This window comes from Dendropsophus ebraccatus, chromosome 1 (genome assembly GCF_027789765.1).
Source record: "Dendropsophus ebraccatus isolate aDenEbr1 chromosome 1, aDenEbr1.pat, whole genome shotgun sequence".
Classification (NCBI taxonomy): domain Eukaryota; kingdom Metazoa; phylum Chordata; class Amphibia; order Anura; family Hylidae; genus Dendropsophus; species Dendropsophus ebraccatus.
In genome coordinates, this window is record NC_091454.1 from 88,384,616 (window position 1) to 88,406,015 (window position 21,400).

General features: G+C 42.0%; 1 long non-coding RNA gene across 1 annotated transcript in view; it reads left to right on the plus strand.

The window, feature by feature from the left end:
- The window catches only part of LOC138775172 (uncharacterized), a 42,573-nt gene that overhangs the window by 15,665 nt on the left and 5,508 nt on the right, over positions 1-21,400 (plus strand). Inside the window, exon 2 of the long non-coding RNA XR_011360518.1 lies at positions 11,896-11,945. This is a non-coding gene — a long non-coding RNA (uncharacterized lncRNA). The remainder of the gene's footprint in view (positions 1-11,895; positions 11,946-21,400) is intronic.

Sequence of the window (21,400 nt, forward strand, 5' to 3'; positions counted from 1 at the left end):
CCTAGAGCCTGGTATTAAAATATTTATATTAAAACCCAAACGCTCAGCATTCAACTCCTGGCGTCTGGAGAAATTGGAGGCTGCCCTAGGGCTGCCAGAAAAACAGCATGCAGGGTGCAGCCTATCAGCAGTGATTAACAGCATCCATCCCCACCCCACCCCTCACTCAGCACTGATTGATAGCACAAACACCTTCTAGTATAAGGTTCCTCCCCTCTGCAGCCCTCAAAGAACCCGGTGCACTCCCCCCCATATGGTGTCAACCCCCTCTTGGAGCCTTCACATATTATCAGTCTCACCTTCTTGGAAGACTTCATTTAGCAACAAGTTCCCCCTGCAGACCCCATATAGTAACAGTTCCCACCATATAGTATCAGCCCCCCCCCTTGCCGCCCACATATCAAATCAGTCCCCCCCTTGCTGCCTACATATAAAATCAGCCCCCCCCCCCCCGCAGACCCCATATTATATCCATCCCCCCAGCAGCCACACCTTAATATCAGACCCCTTATATAATTGTATAGATAAAATGTTGCTTTAAAAAAAGTAATTTCTAAAAAACAATCATATACATGGCTCTGTACTTAGGAAAAAGCCAACTGTTATGCTGCTAAAGTGTAGCAAGGGATTCCGTGGTCCCTAATAGTTAAAATACGCCACAAATATGTGTATACACTTAAAGTGCTACAGTGTGTGCTTAAATGATGGAAAAGAAGTTTCCTAAGAGATACTGTCCTATAAAGATGTTATCATAATATATCTTATGTAAAGTACGTAAGTAAATAGTAACAATGGTCCGTTCAAGCAGTTTAAGTATCCTTAGTAATATATAGCTATACTGCTGAATACCTGGTAGTTTTGTGATGTAGTATAGTATCCTCGATTCTTCTGTATCTTTTCAGTAGTTGTAGGTGTTTAGGTGTCGAGTTGGGAGCGGGCCCCGGCCAGTGGCTCCACTACTACCAACTCTCGGCATACGGTGAGTAATCCAATGATTTTCCACCGAGTAGCAGTGACGTCACTGTAGTAGTTGCCGTAGTTCATGCAGGTCAAACATCTAACATGTTTCGGCGATCAGCGGTCGCCCTCATCAGAGATAATTTTGGCCTTTATGCAGAATTTATTTAATGTTACCCCCACATCCCTCATTTAGTATCAACCCCTGCAGCCACCATTTAGCCATCATATCAGTATCCCCAGTCCCCATTTAATCAGCTTCCCCTTGCAGCTATCATTTAGTGTCATTCCCTTATTCCCCTGCAGCCCCTGTATAGTCTCATCTACTCCCATTCCCTGCAGCCCCCATTTAATATCAGCCTCTTCCCCTGCAGCCCTATAGAGTATCAGGCACACACTGTGCTAAAAAAAATAAAACAATCATACTCACCTAGCTTCCGCTGGCTGCTAGCTGCTCTGTCGCCCTGTCTTTTTTCCCCGCTCTGTGCCGCTCTCCTCCTAGAAAGTAGTAATTTATTCCACTTCCTTATTTAGTTACTCAATTTATTTAATTTGGGTTTAACCCCTTAGCGACCCATGACGTACCTGGTACATCATGGTGCCGCGGGGGATGTTCAGAGCAGGGTCCCGCCGCAGCACCACGGCAATCTGCAGCCGGGCAGTGCCTCTATTAGCCGGCGCGGGTCCCGTTGCCGCGCTGGCTAATTAAGCACTTCAATGCAGCTGTTCTTCTGGCCGGCCCGGGCCTCAGCGTCGTAATGACGTTGATCCCGGCTTGGCAATACATTGCTATGGCCTGCAGCAGGCCAAAGCAATCTATGACCCATCTAATCGATCTTTGCTGTGTATATACACAGAGACTTCTAGTTGATGTAAAAAAAAAAAAAGTAAAAAAGTGTTTTTATTAATAAAAAATCCCCTCCCCTAATAAAAGTCCAAATCACCCCCCTTTTCACATTTTACAAATATAATAAATAAACATATTTGGTATCGCCACGCACGTAATCGTCCGAACTATTAAATTATCACATTCCTGATCTTGCACGGAAAACTGCGTCAGCACAAACAAATTCCATTTTTGGGCGCATCAAATAAAAAGTGATCAAAAAGTCATATATGCGCAATCAAGGTACCGATAGAAAGAACACATCATGGTGCAAAAACTGACACCTCACACAGCCCCATAGACCAAAGGATAAAAGCGCTATAAGCCTGGGAATGGAGCGATTTTAAGGAACATATATTTGTTAACAATGGTTTGAATTTTTTAAAAGCCATCAAATAAAATAAAAGTTATACATGTTACATATCGTTGTAATCGTAACAACTTGAGAAACATGCATAACAAGTCAGTTTTACCATAGGACGAAAGGCGTAAATGCAAAATTCCCCGAAATCAAAACAAATTCCTTTTTTTTTTTCAATTTGATAGCGCAAATTATTTTTTTCCGGTTTCGCAGCATATTTTATGGAAAAATAATGTCTGTCATTGCAAAGTACAATTGGTTTCGCAAAAAATAAGCGCTCATATACGTCTCTAGGTGAAAAAATGCAAGCGCTATGGACTTTTAAACTTAAAATGTAAAAAGGAAAAGCGCAAAAACGAAAATTGGCTTTGACCTTAAGGGGTTAATGTTTCTACATATTTCTTCGTCTATAATGAAATCTCAATGCCCCGAATGCCACCTTAAGTTCTGATTCATTGTTGAATTAATTGGCAGCAAAATAGATTTATGCTAGTTTAAATTCAGACCTGAGTAAAAACCAAAATTCTTTACTTTGTTTGTGGCCTAAAAAAAAACGTCATCAGCATATAATGCAATTTTACCCCCCCTTCCTCACACCCTGAATCCCTCTTAATTTCCCTAGCTAAGGGCTCTACTGCAAAGACAAAAAATAGAAGGAAGGTAGGTAGGTAGCGAGACCTGGTGATTCTTTATAGCAGGTGTAATGCAGATCTTTAGAATACATGTGACACCAAGCCTCAATCCAGCTCAACCCCTGCGGCAGTCATGTTAATAGAGTATAACAATCTACATTTATAAGTCTTGCACCCCTCAACCTATTACCTTTTTCATTGGCTACAAAATTTAAATCTTCTATTATGTAAACTAGAATACCCGAATGTCTGGCAGTGAAAAGAAAAAAAAAGTCTTATCAAAACCTCAGGAGAGAAAGGATGATTGATAGATAGATAGATAGATAGATAGATAGATAGATAGATAGATAGGATTCTACATCCATATATTTATCCCTTGAGGAATTCGCACACTTCCCTAGCAAATGCAGAGTAGGTTTAATGAGCTGTAAACAATGGGAGGGAAGGAGCAGCATATCAGGTGTAGGAGGCAAGTTTGCGAAAATGAATATATTCACAAAAAACATGGTAGAATATATATATATACACATCTTCTTGAGAAACTGCACAAGTGCAATGAATTGTATTACAGTGGTAATACTGTCATTTCTGTAATGGCAATGCTCTTAATATTGTCTGCATCTTATGTCTCAGTTATTGGCGCAGCATCAATCACCATTGGTTAAGGAATGTTGGTAAAGGATTATGTTAGCTTGACTGTGACTGCCATAAGTATAGATAACACACAACATATAACAACAAAGCTTGTGTAATGGCCCTATTCCACGGAACGATTATCGTTCGTTTTCGGACGATATCGACCGCTACGGACGATAATCGTTCCGTGGAATAGAGTGCAACGATCAGCCGACATCGTTCATGTCGGCTGATCGTTGCAGTCGCTTGTTTTTCAACATGTTGAAAAACAAGCGACTGATATAGCAGCGATCTGCTGCCGTCGCTCCGTTGAATAGGAGCATCGTCAGCAGACGCTGCTATATCCTATGGGCTGCCCGGACGATCTAGCGATCCCCCGGGCAGCCCCCCCGCAGCTCCCCGCCGCCCCCTCCCGCACTCATCCGCTCGCTGCAGCCGCGTTGAATAGCGGCGGCAGCGAGCGGCGAACGAGGAGCAAACGAGCGCTGAAAGCGCTCGTTTGCTCCTCCGACGACCCGTGGAATACGGGCTTAAGTCACCTTAACATACAGTCATTAGATTCTGCTGTCAGCTGTGTTATTTTTATTCTTCATCATCATCATGTTAGACTCTTAGACAATTATAATCAAAAAACACAAAGGCTGGTGAGAGTCTGTGAAATTCCCTTAACACATCATCACACATCATTTATTTTAGGTTTCTGTTTCAAGTTAAGGAAACTAGAGAATCTCCTAATTTACACGAAACCTTAGATCATTTTACTGTGATAACAATTTGTTGTATTATTCATTTTCATTGTGTTTTGCAAGTTCTTTGAAAACAAAGATAGAGCTTCACCTGGCAAAACAAAAATGTTTTTATATTGTTGTTTTATTTTGTAGCCCCCTTTCAATTGCAGCTACCTGTGTTATCTGTTCCCAAACTACAATTTTTTTTCTGTAAATGAAGAGTCCCAATTTTCCAATGGGAAATTTGATTAAAAACAGACAGCCCAGTATAATATGTCTCCCACTGGCGAATAACAGCATCTTCTGCCAGATAGACAAACATCTGAAAGGTGTTTCTTATGCTACTTGAAGCTGTTGAAATATTAACTGTGTGAATTTCTATACTATTGATCACCCTGCTGGCCAATTATATTATTCAAGGTCACTGTGACATTTTATTACTCAGCAAAAGCCAATTCAATAGTGTTAGTGATTGGTCACTCATTTTCATTACCCATTGACATATGGAAACAGTTTAGGGAATAGTTCTTGAATAATGTAATGTTTTGCATTTAAGTTTTGATGGCTGTGTCACAGTAAATACCATCACAAGTAAAATATCTTACAAGGCATAATGTGTAAACTTGTAAGGCATTGGCATACTGCAAATACTGAGAGCATCTGTAACAATTGTTAAAGAGGCCATACTGAGCTGCAGAATCAACATCTATTTCCTTCCCCACCCATCCCTGCCTTGACTGACTGACATACAGGGTTTGTTTGGCAGCACTGATCCATGCACGTCAATCAGGCAAGGCAAGGAGAGATTAAGGAGGGAGGAGGTATGCATGCTAAAGCTCAGCACTGCCTCCTTGACACTTAAGTTCTGAGCAGGATCTAGAACATTCCCTTTAACCCCTTAAGGACAGAGCCAATTTCGATTTTTGCGTTTTCGTTTTTTCCTCCTTGTGGCCATAGCAGTTGCATTTTTCCACCTAGAAACCCACATGAGCCCTTATTTTTTGCGTCACTAATTGTACTTTGCAATGACAGGCTGAATTTTTGCATAAAGTACACTGCAAAACCAGAAAAAAATTCAAAGTGTGGTGAAATTGAAAAAAAAAACGCATTTTGTTTATTTGGGGGAAATGTGTTTTTACGCCATTCGCCCTGGGGTAAAACTGACTTGTTATGCACGTTCCTCAAGTCGTTACGATTAAAACGATATATAACATGTATAACTTATATTGTATCTGATGGCCTGTAAAAAATTCAAACCATTGTCAACAAATATACATCACTTAAAACCGCTCCATTCCCAGGCTTATATCGCTTTTATCCTTTGGTCTATGGGGCTGTGTCAGGTGTCATTCTTTGCGCCATTATGTGTTCTTTCTATCGGTACCTTGATTGCGCATATACGACTTTTTGATCGCTTTTTATTACAATTTTTCTGGATTTGATGCGACCAAAAATGCGCAATTTTGCACTTTAGGATTTTTTTGTGCTGACGCCGTTTACCATGCGAGATCAGGAATGTGATTAATTAATAGTTCAGGCGATTACGCACGCAGCGATAGCAAACATGTTTGTTTATTTATTTATTTATTTACTTTTATTTATAACCTGGGAAAAAGGGGGTGATTCAGACTTTTATTAGGGGAGGGGGCTTTTTATTCACAACAACACTTTTCTTATTTTTTTTACACATATACTAGAAGCCCCCCCTGGGGGACTTCTAGTATATACACTTTGATCTCTCATTGAGATCTCTGCAGCATAGATATGCTGCAGAGATCCATGAGATCGGCACTCGTTTGCTTTCGGCTGCTGCAGCCGGAAACAAACGAGTGCCGAGCCGGGGACGGCGCCATCTTGGCGCGGTCCCCGGCCGGCTTCAGAAATGGAGATCGCTTCTCCGAGATAACATCCCGGAGGAGCGATCTCCGCCACTAGACACCAGGGAGATGCTGGATCCGGTAATCGGATGCAGCTGTCATGTTTGACAGCTGCATCTGATTACTGTATTAGCGGGCACGGCAATCGGACCGTGCCCACTAATACCTACGGTCCCGGGCTACAAATGGCACCCGGGACCGCCGCGGTTCAGAGCGGGGTCACCGCGCGGCCCCGCTCTGAACGCCCTTACCTGCAATAGGGCGTACCTATACGCCCTTTGTCGTTAAGGGGTTAAGTATTTGGGTATCACCACACACAGTTCTGTAGATTTTTATTGCAGATTACACCCATCTTATATTAAAAATTGTGATTTCCATAAAATTCTGAAAATTCTGCAACATAATTAACACATTACTGAATGTTCAAAGCCCTGTACTTGTAACAGGCATTTTATCCTATTTATTTTACAAGCATGCTCCCTTTTCACAGCAGTTATATACAACATTATTGCTTGCAGTGTCATGCATAATTGTCGACGTCAGCCTGTACAGGCCCATCCACACTTTTCTCTTTCTAGTGGTTGCACTAAAATAAACAGACAACACTGGCAGCAGACTGGAAGGAGCCAGGGAGGATGTATCATTTAGCAACCTGTTAGAAACAAAATTAGACATTAAAGAGAGGTCAAGAGACGGCCCTAACCATGGGGGCAGAATTCTGTAATTGTAACGGTCAACTCTTTCACTAAGAAACATAATTAAGATAAAGAATAAAGCTTGGCTTTCAAAGGCTTCTTACATACAACACTTTGTCATTATTCATGATAATTGTTTTACACTTCATCAGATTGCATGTTCCTTCATTTTGGACACTGCCCCTCTAATATTCTAGGCCACGTTTCCTTTGTAAAATACTATTTAACATTTAAAATGATGTATTTGTTTATAATGTGCCCAGTTTCCTTTGAAAATACACCCATCACCCCACTTTGCCACATTGTCACGTTTATTAATCCATATTGTTCTAAAGCTGCTCAGATGCTTAGAAATCTCAGAGTCCTTAGAGTCCTGCAACTAGAGATGAGCAAACTTTTAAAAAGTTCGATTCAGCAGGAACGTTGAAGCAAAGTTTGAGTTCATCTGAACAGAACTGTAAATGAACTGCACTAAAACAGCATGTTTTCATTCCAATGTTGCAGTCAGGAACAAAATAACAGGAACATTGAAACGAAAACATGCTTTGATGAGTAAATATACACAAAAGAAGCTGGCGGGGGAGAAAACAATACGTGTAAAGCTAGCATACAGAAAACTAACTGTATGCACCTAAATAATATGGATTGGTAAATAGTAGGTGACCTATCTGTGCTCCTAAGCCAACAATAATACCCTGCTATACAGGCCAGTATTGCAAATTCTTGCCAATAGAAGTAACTGCTAACTAACCATATGCAGTAGGTGTAAGTTGTCAGATGGGATGTCCAAGGTTGTATGAGGATTTTCCTTGACACACAATTGTTTTCTAATGTCATAATTAAAAAAATGCTCCTCCACCTACATGTCTTACATTTAAATGAATCATTCCATGAGCATTGGTACCCATAACAAACATAGCAACATTGTACTTAACCCAAATGATTTATAAATAAAAAATAACCTATTAAGGGTATACTGGGGAAAACGCCATTAAAATCTCAACTTTTAATAATACAATTAAAATAGAAAACCCCACAAACAATTAATACCACACATGTGGCGAACACAAGTACAGACCTTATTCCACAAGGCCACGCACCAACCACGTGGCAATCCTGGACCCAATCCACACCAAGGTCAATGAATGCGGTAATAAAGAATAAAGATACGATCTCACCCATTCAGTTGTCCAACTCGTTCATGGTGTGTTACTTCATGGTCCAGTGTAAAGCAGGAGTATACACTCACATGTAGCAGGCCTTCTTATCTCTCCCTGTATGCCCCTAAGTACACGTGAATGTATATGTGTTTCTACCCCTGCTCGCACAGGGTCTGTCGGGGCACTCGCCCTAACAAGGGCGACCCCTGCCCCGATCTACCCTTTGAAGTCCAATCCCTATTAAAACCCTATATCTGCCTCCCGACGTGGCCCGTTTCTATTGGATTTGCCAATTATCATCAGGGGAATGACAAACAAAAAGGGAATAACTTAATCTGGGTATTAAAGTGCGTAAAAAATAGAGTACCTAAATATGGTCACAGTGGTGACTACAAAAAGGTGTCCTGTGCAGGTAAACAAATCCCCATGCTAGTGGGGATCACTAGTTCAGTCTACAGGTAGCCACTGCACCAGACTGCACCTTGGCAGGCCCCGAAGCTAATACAGTGCATCGGCTTATCGCTTGCCCACTGGTATAGTTTACAGCATTGAGCACTTTAGCATGGGGATTTGTTTACCTGCACAGGACACCTTTTTGTAGTCACCACTGTGACCATATTTAGGTACTCTATTTTTTACGCACTTTAATACCCAGATTAAGTTATTCCCTTTTTGTTTGTCATTCCCCTGATGATAATTGGCAAATCCAATAGAAACGGGCCACATCGGGAGGCAGATATAGGGTTTTAATAGGGATTGGACTTCAAAGGGTAGATCGGGGCAGGGGTCGCCCTTGTTAGGGCGAGTACCCCGACGGACCCTGTGCGAGCAGGGGTAGAAACACATATACACTCACGTGTACTTAGGGGCATACAGGGAGAGATAAGAAGGCCTGCTACATGTGAGTGTATACTCCTGCTTTACACTGGACCATGAAGTAACACACCATGAACGAGTTGGACAACTGAATGGGTGAGATCGTATCTTTATTCTTTATTACCGCATTCATTGACCTTGGTGTGGATTGGGTCCAGGAGTGCCACGTGGTTGGTGCGTGGCCTTGTGGAATATTGTCTGTACTTGTGTTCGCCACATGTGTGGTATTAATTGTTTGTGGGGTTTTCTATTTTAATTGTATTATTAAAAGTTGAGATTTTAATGGCGTTTTCCCCAGTATACCCTTAATAGGTTATTTTTGATTTATATGTGATTGCCGTAAGGGGAATTTATTCCAGCATTTAGCTGGATTTGGTAATTAACCCAAATGATGCAACAAAAAAAACACCTGTAATTAAAAAAAGTGACAGTTACATAGTTAATAGGGTTGAAAAAAAGAAAAGAGTCCGTCAAGTTATACCTATAACCCTACTGTGTTAATCCTAACAATATACCAAAGTATCGATCAATGGGTGTGAGAAGTGAGAAACCTAGTGGCCAAGACTTTCAAGCTGTACTCCTGAGAAAAAAGTTATATTATTAGTATATTACTTCTATTTTAAAAATTTTAAGTCTTGAAGTACTTTTCTTTCTTTGAGTACTCATTTGCTGTATGCCCTGCTGGAGGTGGTTTATTCTTTCCAGTCTGACACAGTGCTCTCTGCTGACAGGAACTGTCCAAAGCAATAGTAGATCCCCACAGATCAAAGCAGGAGAGGTTATATGTGTGGATCTGCTATTGCTTTGGACAGTACCTGTCAGCAGAGAACACTGTGTCAAACTAGAAAGAATACACCACTTCCTGCAGGACATACAGCAGCTGATAAGTACTCGAAGCCTGGCACAGGCAGTCCCCCCTTCCCCCTTATATTTATTCTATAGGCCCCTATTTCAGGTCTATAGTGGTTTGAAAACCATGGTTCTTTAAAGTAGCACCATGAGCAGGTTCGGGCAAGTGAACCTGCTGATATGAGCCAGCCACTCTTTACTTCAGGATTCCCGTGCTATACTTGTTATTCCTCTGCGGTCCGGTATAGTTGCCTTTTCTGTTAATTACCAATATGCTAATTAGCTGGTCTGAGCACCCGCTCTTCCTGCCTAGCCTGCCTCTTCCCTGCCCGCCCACTATGCATATTTATTTAAGCATAGTTAGGCCACTTGTTATGGCGCATGTGCAGGAAGCAGCCCATAACAAGCAGCCTAGCTATGCATATATGAATATGCATAGTGGGCGAGCCGGGAGGGGGCAGGCTAGGCTGGACGAGCAGGTGCTCGGATGCATGAGGAGCGCCCCAAACTTTCCCTCTAGCATTCTAAATGACCTATTACTGTATTCTTAAAGTGTAACTTTTTTTTTTTTTTAGCAAAAGAGTTTCCTTCTGTACTCAAAAAGCTGTTTCCCTACCTCCTCCCCCCCCCCCCTCATATCAGAAGAGGCAAGATTTGTGTCCATTATGCTCTATAAAGGGGAAGGAAGGGTCGAGGGGGTGAGTGAGCAAACAAAGAGGAGAAAAGGCAGAGAGATTGCAGAGAGCCTAGACAGTCTCCAAACTGTACAGCTGTTTCTTATGCTCACTCATGCCCCTTAACCCCTCCCCACTCCACAGGTTATAATGGGCTCAGCTAACCAATCTTTACTTTGCTCCTCTGTAATGAAGACAGCCTTGCCTTATGATGCACAGTTAAGAAGTTATGGGGGGAGGCTGGAAAACAGCTTTTTAAGTACAGTATTGCCTAATAAAACTTATTACAGAGTTTCTTAAAATCACTTGTAATAATGATTTCTGAAAAAACAAATTTTAAATTAGTTATACTTTAAGCAAAAAAAAAAGATCACTATCATAACCATTTGCTTGCATATCAGGACAACAGCTGAACTGAATGATGTAAGTAATTCCTGGTTCTGTTCACCATTTCTGTCTCTATTTTATCTGCCCTCATTTCAGATTACGAAAAATTATGAAAGCTTCCACCTTCCTCACAATTTCAGTGCTTGTCCAGGGATCCTATTAACCGCCACTGTATTGACCTTGAATAAAGCAGATTGTTCACACTGGCCAAAGATGTTCCAACTTGCAACAGCGCTGAAACCACCTCTGAGCCACAGTCATCATAGGGTGGCCAGCCATGAAATGGGTTATCCAGGCTTAGAAAACATTCCATTTTCTTCCAAAAACAGCACCACTCTTGTCCTTAGTTTCAATGTGGTTTTTCCTCTCAGTTCCATTCAAGTCAATAGAGCTAATTTGCAATACCATACGCCATCTGAGGACAGGGGTGATGCTGTTGCAAAAAAAGTAGCTATGTAGCTATGCTTGTACTAATCCTAAAAAAAAGTTCCATTGATGTAAATGAGAGCTTCAGAGTATAACCACACTTAAGAGACTTTTTTTTTACGTAACACTGCATGGTATAAAAAAAGAAATCAGAACATATTCTCCTCCCCACCAACCCCACTCCCTGTGTCTGCATGACGAACTTGAAGGGGGCCGGCTGCCCTAAGCCACACAGAAAGCCCCCTTCAAGTACATCACTAAAACAGAAAGTTGGGGGAAAGCACTATGTTTTTGTGTGACCAGTGTGGAAGTTACAAGACACCCAGAACCAGCACTAACAGAACAGTTCATTACACCATACTAGTCGTGTCAAATTGTGTTTGTAAATAATTGTAAATAACAATTTTTGTCTCTGGACAATCCCTTGTCATGTCATAGAGGCTTCTGGCAATCTTGCCTCCATGACGCAACTGGTCCAAAAACATGCAGCTTAACATCAAAGCTGTGATTAGACGTGCAGACAGGAAGCTGCTGTACTCAGTTCATTGCAGTTTTAAATAGCATATTGGATTGAGAAAATGAGATCCCCATGTACAGCTATACAGGAACAGGCAGTATAACAGTAGAACCAAATGGCAGTAATGCTCTCTTTTCTCCTAATGACAAGAGAAATAGTTGCAGATTTTAGAGATTAATAGAACTTCCTACAGAAACAGCAAAACACAAGTGAACGTTCAGCTTTTTTTTACAGCCTAATTAAGTTAAGAGAAGCTAAAGAGACAAACAGACTACCAGGGATCGGTAAGTAACCCAAAATGTGACGTTTTCTTCTCAAAACTGGTGTTTCAGTCATCCCAAGAGAACCATTCTAGTCTCATAGAAAGTGCCAACCCCCATCCACGTTTTCAGTTTAACATCCTCCAGCCTGAAAAGAAGGGAAATATAAATTCCACTTAAAATTCCTGTGGGTCTTGTATGTGTGATTGACAGTTCTGAAGAATTCCAGATGGATTAACACATTCTTTTGAACATTCCGTTTGATCTTAGCTAACTGTCTTTTTCATTTCACCTGCTGAATGTTTATAGAGTGGGGGAAGGCAGGTGGGCTTGCTGACATTCTCCCTCCATCTTCTCCTTGAATGGTTCCCCTCTCCAGATGGGCACCTGTGCAGAATCACATTCAGTATGTGTATACAAATAAATTAAGACGATTTTGGGGAGAGATATATAAGAACCCACAGTTATCTTAGCATGGCACATATCGTACATTTTATGGCAATGCCTCATTGCCAACAGACTTTGTTTGACAGGTCGGGGCACATTATCAGGATGCTGCTTAGATTTGGCTCCTGATTCATGGATGCACGCATGGAATGTCTAAGCAATTAGGAAAGAATACATTTATTTAGTTTTGAGAGGAAATGTGTGGCATGATCTACTTATTTAAGTGCATAAAATGAAATACAGAAATACAGTGAAAAGATGCTCCAGGTAAAACCCCTTAAAAAGACAAGGGGGCACTGCCTCCGCCTGGAGAAAAAAAAAGTCCAGTCCTCTTTACCATGAGACCTGTTGCAGTGTCCCAAACCCTGCTCTTATTGCTGCTGAATGTAAGCATATGTGTATTGTGGCACTGTCTAACATTTATTCCAGGTCTACAGGGTATTCTAAGGATGAAGGGTTCTTATACTGCATTTTTATGTCTTATATAGTGGGTTTCCATTCAATGACAGCAGGCATAGGTTGCTGGATATTAAAGGGTTAAAGTGTTATTTCTACAAAAGATTGTTAACACATGATGTATCTGCACCTTATAGAACTTTGCAGTAAAGTTAACCACTCTGAAATTTTTCCTGAATGCTCTGTGATTGTGTCTTGCACCAACACACTATAGAAAGGGGGAATACGGACATTTACAAAGTGTGTGTTTTGGGACCATGAGAAAAGCTATTGTACCAATCAAGCCCTGTGACAAGTGCCTCAGCAGTACCACAACATTCCTAGCTCCTGCATGTACCACTTTGCAGCCCCTCAGTCAACACACTGCGACTCTGTGGAACAGTCTACCCCAGGATCTGGTCACAGCAAAAACAATGGAGTGTTTCAAAACAGGCCTAGACAGGTTCTTAGAACAAAACAACATTAACAGCTTTCTTGAAATATAGAATTTTCCATCTATGCATCAATCAATCCCAATCCATTTCATCCATCTTCTCCCTTGGTTAAATTTGATGTACATTTGTATTTTTCCAACTTTACTATGTAACTATGTAATAATGCCTTCCTGGCCCCCTTTGGCCTGTTCCCAGATGCCCGAGGTGGCTGTGAAGCTGAAAACAGCCGATGCACAAGAGTTAGGGTCCTATTACAAACTACAGCCCGATCATTTTAGTAAACGAGGGCCGGTCTGCTCATTTAATGGACCTATTAGGCGGCCTGATAATTAGACAGCAAGGGCTGCATGGACATAGTTAGCGATGTCCATGCAGCCTTTCCCCAAACACCTGACACCTTACCTCTCCCCGCTCACGGTCTTCTCTCCTGTGCTCTGCAGCTTCCTGGTCCCGGCAGCAGCAGAGTCTGAGCGACCTGTCAGCTGACCGGAAAGCTGCGGAGCACAGGGAAGAAGACCGGGAGCGGGGAGAGGTAAGGTGTCAGGTGTTTGGGGAATCATCAGCCGTTGGCTGTGCATCACTATTACATTACGGCGCCCGACGATTTCAGGTCCAAACCTAAATGAAGTATCAGCCGATAACAGTTGTCACGGAGTGATAATTGACCCAATTCAGACGATTATTGCTTTGTGTGATAGGGCCCTTACACAATTTGGGAGGTATGCAAATAACATAGTCCCACAAGCTACTATGCTTCTGTAACTCTGTAATGGGAATCCCCATTTAATACATATCAATTTAGTCTGCTCCATGAAATCTTTATTGCTTACAAGCAATGTGTTTCACTTTTTCAAGGTCCATTAGAGGACAAAAAGGGACTGTGCTGATGTTTCCATACTGTTTGTGCAAAATAATTAAAAATTGCTTTAAATAAAACACACAACTTATCATCTAAAGAGAACTGGAAAATGAATATCTGTGGTTTTCAAAATGGAAGGAAATAACAGAAAATTTTTAACAGGGGGACAATTTGCACACTGTTGAGGCAGTATTGATGGGAAACATATTGTAACGGAATGTCCAGACAATGCTGGAAGCCAACATTTTAATTACATAGAGACATTCAGTTCTGTTCATTTGGCAGTAAAGCCTAAATACAAATGCCCACTTGCTGATTATGGTCACCATGGTGGAGACACTGATAGCAGAATGTTTTCTGAAAATATGCTACTTAAAGATAATATCAGTGTTTCCATCTTTAAACTATTTCCCAGACAGTGTAATACTAGCCTACAGGAAAAGGGACAGATTTTAAATGAGCCTCTTAAGTCATAAGTATTGTTTGTAACTTTCTTGGACGTGAAAAAGAGCATTAGGAATTATACAGCTTTATGATACAAAGAAGGTTAAAGTGCAAATGACGGGCTAGTCACAAGGAATGTCAAAGGTGGTTCATTCATAGCAAATGCTTCAATTGCAATCACATATAGCTAATAACAAATGTCCTTATTTACAGGTCCTGTAAATTTAGGGCACACTGATTTCTATTGAGCTATTCACACTATGCATAGTTTTGCAGGTCAGCAATCTGTGCTGAAAAAAAAATAAAAAGGACACGTCCTAGTGCAGACCGTAATTGCGGCATTGATTGACACACAGAAATCTATGGGAGCCTCTGTAATTTTTGCAGATGTGTATTTTTGGGGGAAAAAAACATCCATAAACGTCCGCAGAACATATGGATCACCCTAATTTAACCATCACCTTCCCATTTTTATGGATTAACAACAAATAGAGATTACAGATGCACTGTGGACAAATTTTTTTTGCGGATTGCGGACAACGATTGCTAACATAATATACAGTCCTGAAAAACGACTGAACATATAAATGAGGCCTTAGTTTTGTTTTTTCTGTTTGAACATACCCATTATATTCACATACAGTTGGCTATATTTTCAGCCTGCAGACTGCAGTTTTCCATGCAAAAAGAGCTGAAACATTTCAGACATTTTTAACAGCTAAAAAAAGAAAAAAGACTGCAAATACAGACTGTTAGAAACAAATAAATAAACATATGACTGCTCCTACCTTGGCGTCCCTCAGTGAGCCCATATGTTCCTATGGAGGATGACAATGGAGGCGCATGATCACATGCTCAGCCATGTTATGGGCAAGATCCACTGTTTGGAAAAATACATAAAAACACATAAATAGGCCATATGCTTAGTTTTTACACACACAAAAAAAGAATATTTTACCGAGTACACACAGGGTCACTGAATGCAATAAAATGTTCAAGTCAACTGCATTACATATACCCCTAGAGCCAAATGAACTTCAGTATGAGGAGGTTCTAAAGCCCCCAATACTTTAAGCACACTATTCTTCTTGTCGCAAGCAGCCAGAAATGTGTGTGTCTTCTTTTGGGACAGATTTGTTATGTAAACAGCTATTTTTGTATTTCAGCTTCACCAGCATGACATGTCAATACTTTATTAGATTTAATTCACACTGTGTTTAAAGCCTGTATATGCACTCCGCATGTGTCCCTCTAGTACTTTTATCAAAAACAGGAAATGAAGAACATCAGGTCACACCAGAGGCTGGGGGCTGAATAAAGGATTTTCTCACTGGTAAAACTTTAAGCCTACGTTAATTTTGAAAGATGTTAAACAACAGTAAGAGTGAGCATTTAACAGGTTAATAGACCAAAGAGGAGACATACGGTAGCAGCATGGCATATGAAACAGGGCATTTCAAATACTCATCATTCTTGTGCTGAATTTGCTATCCATAAGTCTTAAACTGTTAACATTCCAGTAAAACATCAATATAAAACTATGCTGGGCTGGTTAACCAGAACCATGCAGGTACACCTCTATGAATGATATTCCATCCTGCATCCAGATGTGGTTCCTCTTACAAAAGAGGTCTATTGTAGCCACTGTGTACAGAATATCATACAACACTTACTCAGAGATGTGATTCCTCAGTAGTAATGGATGTTATTTCCCGTAAATGTAAATAGCTGCACACTGAACTTGAAAGATAAAACCTACGTTTATTTTCTCAAAAGCACATAAAAGACATGCCATAGTTCAGCATATACAAAAACACAGTCAGCAGATAGTAAAATATAAAATATAGGAATCAAACTTGAAGATGTGCGGTCAGCCAGTGCCAGTGTGGTTCCAACCACTAAGAAGACCATCAAAACAGGAACTTATAACACAAGCGATAATACATAAGCGAAAATAAAAATATATCAAAGATGTTTGGTAGACAAGCTACAAAAACACATCTTTAAAAAGGCCAATATTCACCATCAAAGAGATGACCTTAAAGCGACTCTGTACCCACAATCTGCCGCCCCCCCCCCCCCCCCCCCAAACCGCTTGTACCTTCGGATAGCTGCTTTTACTCCAAGATCTGTCCAGGGGTCAGTTCGGCAGGTGATGCAGTTATTGTCCTAAAAACAGCTTTTAAACTTGCAGCCCTGTGCCCAACAGCGTGTGTGCCCAAGCCTTGCACCACCTCTCCGTCGCTCCTCCCCACCCTCCTCATCATTAGGAATGCCCTGGGCATGATTTTTCCTATTCATCAGCTGTCTGAACACTGCACAGTTTAAAAGGTTTTTTTAGGACAATAAATCACCTGCCAAAACGGACCCCAGGACAGATCTTGGATTAAAAGCAGCTATCCAACGGTATAAGCGGTTTGGGGGGAACAGATTGTGGGTACAGAGTCACTTTAACTGGGACAAAGTCGTCACTATATACACCTTATGGGAATAAACACCTTAGAAACAGAAGTAAACCAATGTGATTGTGTAAAAGAGAGAGACATTCAATAAATAATAAAGTTTATGAAAGGCTGATTGTAGTGAAAACACATAAAAAATTATGAAGACAATGGTGATTAAATAAAAAATTAAAAGGATCTAAAAGTGTGTACCCACAGAAATAATTCGGGGGTAGTGGTAGCATAGGATGATGAGAAAAGTGTCAGTTTATTAAATGCCAGTAGTTTAGTAGTGCATTGCTCTGGCCATCGAGGAACTCACTGCATCATAATTCAGTATGATGCTGGGAGTCTCATTTACAAAGATGTGTTCAGTCCATGTAATGTGGCTATCATGCACACCACATTTCATGGACAGAACATGGTCATGTGTATGCGCCCTTTGGTGTGGATTTCCTGCTGTGTGGCCATACCTTTAGGTGGAATCAATAGCTGTGAATCGTTTTATTACTAATTGCTGATGGACCACAACATGGATTCTGTTATTTACAGCCCCACATCACTTCTCAGCATGTAGTTTTAATTTCCAAGAAAAACCATCTTTGGCTAAGAATGACAGATAGCTGCCAAATATTTAATTGTAAAACAGTGGATTGTAGTGAAATACAGAGCACATCGGGAAATCATTGCCATCATGAAAAAAATAAAAAAAAAGTTGGAAACAAAAGCCTACTGTACGAATTGCTTGTTAGTATCAAGTTCTTAACCATAGCGAACACACTTCTTTTGATGTGGGGTTAGAAGAAAGATCCAGTGTCCAAGAAGATTAGTGTAACATAAACCAGGCAAATGTTTTGTTTAGTGGTTAATAACTTTACTTACATTTTTGTCCAAATCCTTTGTAAACTCTGGAGGAAATCTAAAGTGTGATTTTAACCTGATCTGTGGTTGGGCCAACAACTGCAATTATTGACTATACTACTATTCTCACATGTCTATAAACCAATGGGTATGTCTGGTCTGGAATAAATACATAAACAGCCATTAGAGATGAGCAAGGCAGATTCGTTTTGCTTCGTATGAAGCAAAACTGATCTGCGCTCATATCCCTGATGCTGCTGGTTTCGTGCAGAGGGAGGATACCGCCCGGGGACCACCTAGAAAATGCATGGTGCTTTTTGTCTTAATTTTTTGTTGTTGGAATAGTAGCAAAGTTTTTATTTTTTGCATAGTAAAATACATTTTATCTGTTACTACATCAGGGTATGTGCACACTAGGGAATCCCAGTGGTTTACTCGCCCCGGATTCCGCAGCTCGCTCCCTCTCACGGACGCTGATGGCCACACGCATCTCCGCTGGTCCCATAGGCTTTATTCTATGATTTACCAGATTCCACCATCCCCCCCCCCCCCCCCAAAAGAATGAACCCACTCATTGTTTTGGGTGGACAGCTGAATCTGGCAAACCATAGAATGAAGTCTATGGGACCAAAAGAGATGCGCAGGTCTGCAAGCGGGGGCGGGCTGCGGAATCCGGGACCGGTGATCTGCTAGGATTCCACATTCCCTAACTCCTGAATGCATCTTATCAAACAAAATATGACCAGAAAAATCAAGAGTAAGGTCTTTTTTACATCCATCATCCATACAAGTACAATGTTGGTATATGTTAGAATACCAAAAAACAGTACTCTGACATATACCATGAGCTAAAAGGGGAACTCCAGGTAGTGGTAAAAAAAAAAGCTGCAGAAGCAAATAACAGTACTACATGTTCCAGAATGCGTTGCTTTCCCTCAGTTGTTCATTACAGTCCTCCAACCTACGACACCCATGTGACACACTGCCCCCATGGCCCACCTCTTGCGCTCATTGATTGCTCTTTTGGGCTCCTCCTTCTCTCCAGATTTGCCTCTATGCCCCCATCCTCACCCTAGTCACCCTGTGTCCCACAATCCAAAACTGGTTAATTATGTCCCTTAACAAGAAACCATAGTTTCTCAATCTGTGGCTCTCCAAATGTTGCCAAATTACAACTCACGCCCCTGAGACCAGTCACAATTATGCACCCTTTGGTGAGCTACAGATTAGGGAACACTGACTGCTAATATTTCAAAGCTAAAAAGTATAAAGAGTGCGACATTCACCAGTCCAGAAGTAGTTAATTAAAACAAGTATTAGGGGGGGCGTGGTCTAGGAATGGCGCCGAGCAGCCGCATACTGTAAGAGCTCCACTCCTTTTTCCCGGCACCGAGCCCATAAGCACCGGCCAGACCGCACCACATGTCCCGCCCTGTAACCCCAAGAACCGGCAAGCCACGGAGGACAAAGAAGTCTGTAGCTGCTCCCTCTCCAGGACCTATCCGGCAGTATCTGCGGAGCATAGGGGTGAGTCCCGCGGTCTCCCCGCCGCCATCACGGAGCAGCAGCCTCCCTCTTATAGCTTCCCCTGCTTCTGCCGCCTACCTGCCGCTCATCTCCAGCGTCCCGGACCGGGGCTCGCAGAGTCCCCATAACAGTCGGTCACCTCCAGCACTGCTCCCGACGGGAGACCCGCCACAGACCTCAGACACCACGTGGCTCCCTGCGTCCTCACAGCCGCCATTGCTGTGTAGCGGTCCAGACCTCCCAGCAGCAGACTTGCTCCTCACAGCTCCCTGCACATTAGCCACTGCACACAGAGACTGCCTCTCTCAGGAGGACGTGTCCCCCCCTTTAGCTGAAGGTTGTGTCCCCTTTGTAGGTGCAGGTGTTTCCCCTGCAGCTCCTGCCATGGGGGAAGATCTCAGGGAGCTCAGGCAGCAAATGACAGCCATGCTCACCAAGGCAGATATGGAGCACTATGTGCAGCGCCTAGAATCCACATATAAGCTTGAAATAAAAGCTCTTTCTGCTAATCTCTCTCAACTAACTGATCAGGTGCAGCGCCTGAAGGAGGACGTTGTCACTATTTCTACGGCACAAACTGCCCAGCATAATGTACAGTCTGATCAACAGGTCATGCTCGCCCAACATACCCAGCAAATTCACTCTCTCTTTAATATGGTGGACGATCAGGAAAATCGCAACCGCCGCAATAATGTCCGGCTTAAAGGCGTTCCTGAGACTGTGGACACTGCGGCCTTGCTTCCTGCATTACAAAAGTTCTTCAACACCTTATTGGAGAGGCCTGCTGACAATGTGATAGAAATTAATAGGGCGCACCGTGCACTTGGCCCTCGCAATCTTGATGCGGACAAACCGTGCAACGTCATCTGTCGTATTCATTTCTATCAAATAAAGGAGGAGATTATGCGAAGAGCTAGGGACAATGAGAATCTATTCATGGATGGTCACCGTATACAGCTGCTATCAGACCTTTCCCGCCTCACACTAGCAAAAAGGCGCTCTCTCAAACCGCTACTGGACTCACTACTCAACCGTAACCTGATGTATTCTTGGGGACACCTATTTCAATTGCAAGTGAGAAAGGATGGTCGCCTGCATGCTTTACAGTCGCCGGCAGATGTGGAATTCTTCTGTGAATCTCTGGATCTCCCTGTTACTCGAATCGCTGACTGGCCGTATACTACTCCTCCCATTCCTCATTGGCAGCCTCGTCGCAGAGACAGACGACGTCGAGGCCCACCTGGAGAGGATGACCACCCCCGAGAGGCAGAGGCTGTCTGAGTGGACTTGTAGCGATAAGTACCTTGCTGGAGCAATGTTTTGTCTAGCTGGGACATGTACAGTTAGGAATGTGGAGAGACTGCCGGATAAGCTATTCGCCCTATGTAACTGACACTGCTCACCTCGAGTGCCTCTCATTGCTTACATTGCATTTCTCAGTTATAATAGATTGGAGCACTTGTGCTTTGGGGGGTGGGAGGTAGTCGTTTTCAGCATAATTCTGTTTAGCGGTAGTTACTACTTACTTAATGGGAACGTTCTATTTTAGATGGGGTGGGTGTTGTTCATGTGTTGTGTGTTTGCATATTTTCTCTGTGTAATTCTACTTGGTGCCGGGCGGGAGGTAATGCTTTGGCTTACCTGGGCAGCTCCCCCGCTTTAGGGTAGACCGCTATTTTGTGGTCCTTTTGTACTTCTTTTACCCCTTAGTTTAGTTGCTAGGGGGTTTGCCGGAAGGCTTATCCCTTCTTCTTCCTTTTTTTTTTTTTCCTTTTCTCTTTCTTTCCTTTTTTGTCTTTCATACTCACCTATTCTGTTGGCTTCTTTTCTTTCTTCTACTTACTTTTCTCCACTTCTGTCTGTTCCCTAACCTTTGGCTGTTTTCTCTCCTCCTTGCTCTCTTCTTTTCCCTCTAATACTTTTACATTCTTCCTGTAACATTAGTTTTATTCACCTTTTTTGGTTGAAGTTGTCAACAAGTTATTAATGGCGTTGTTTCAATGACTGAGT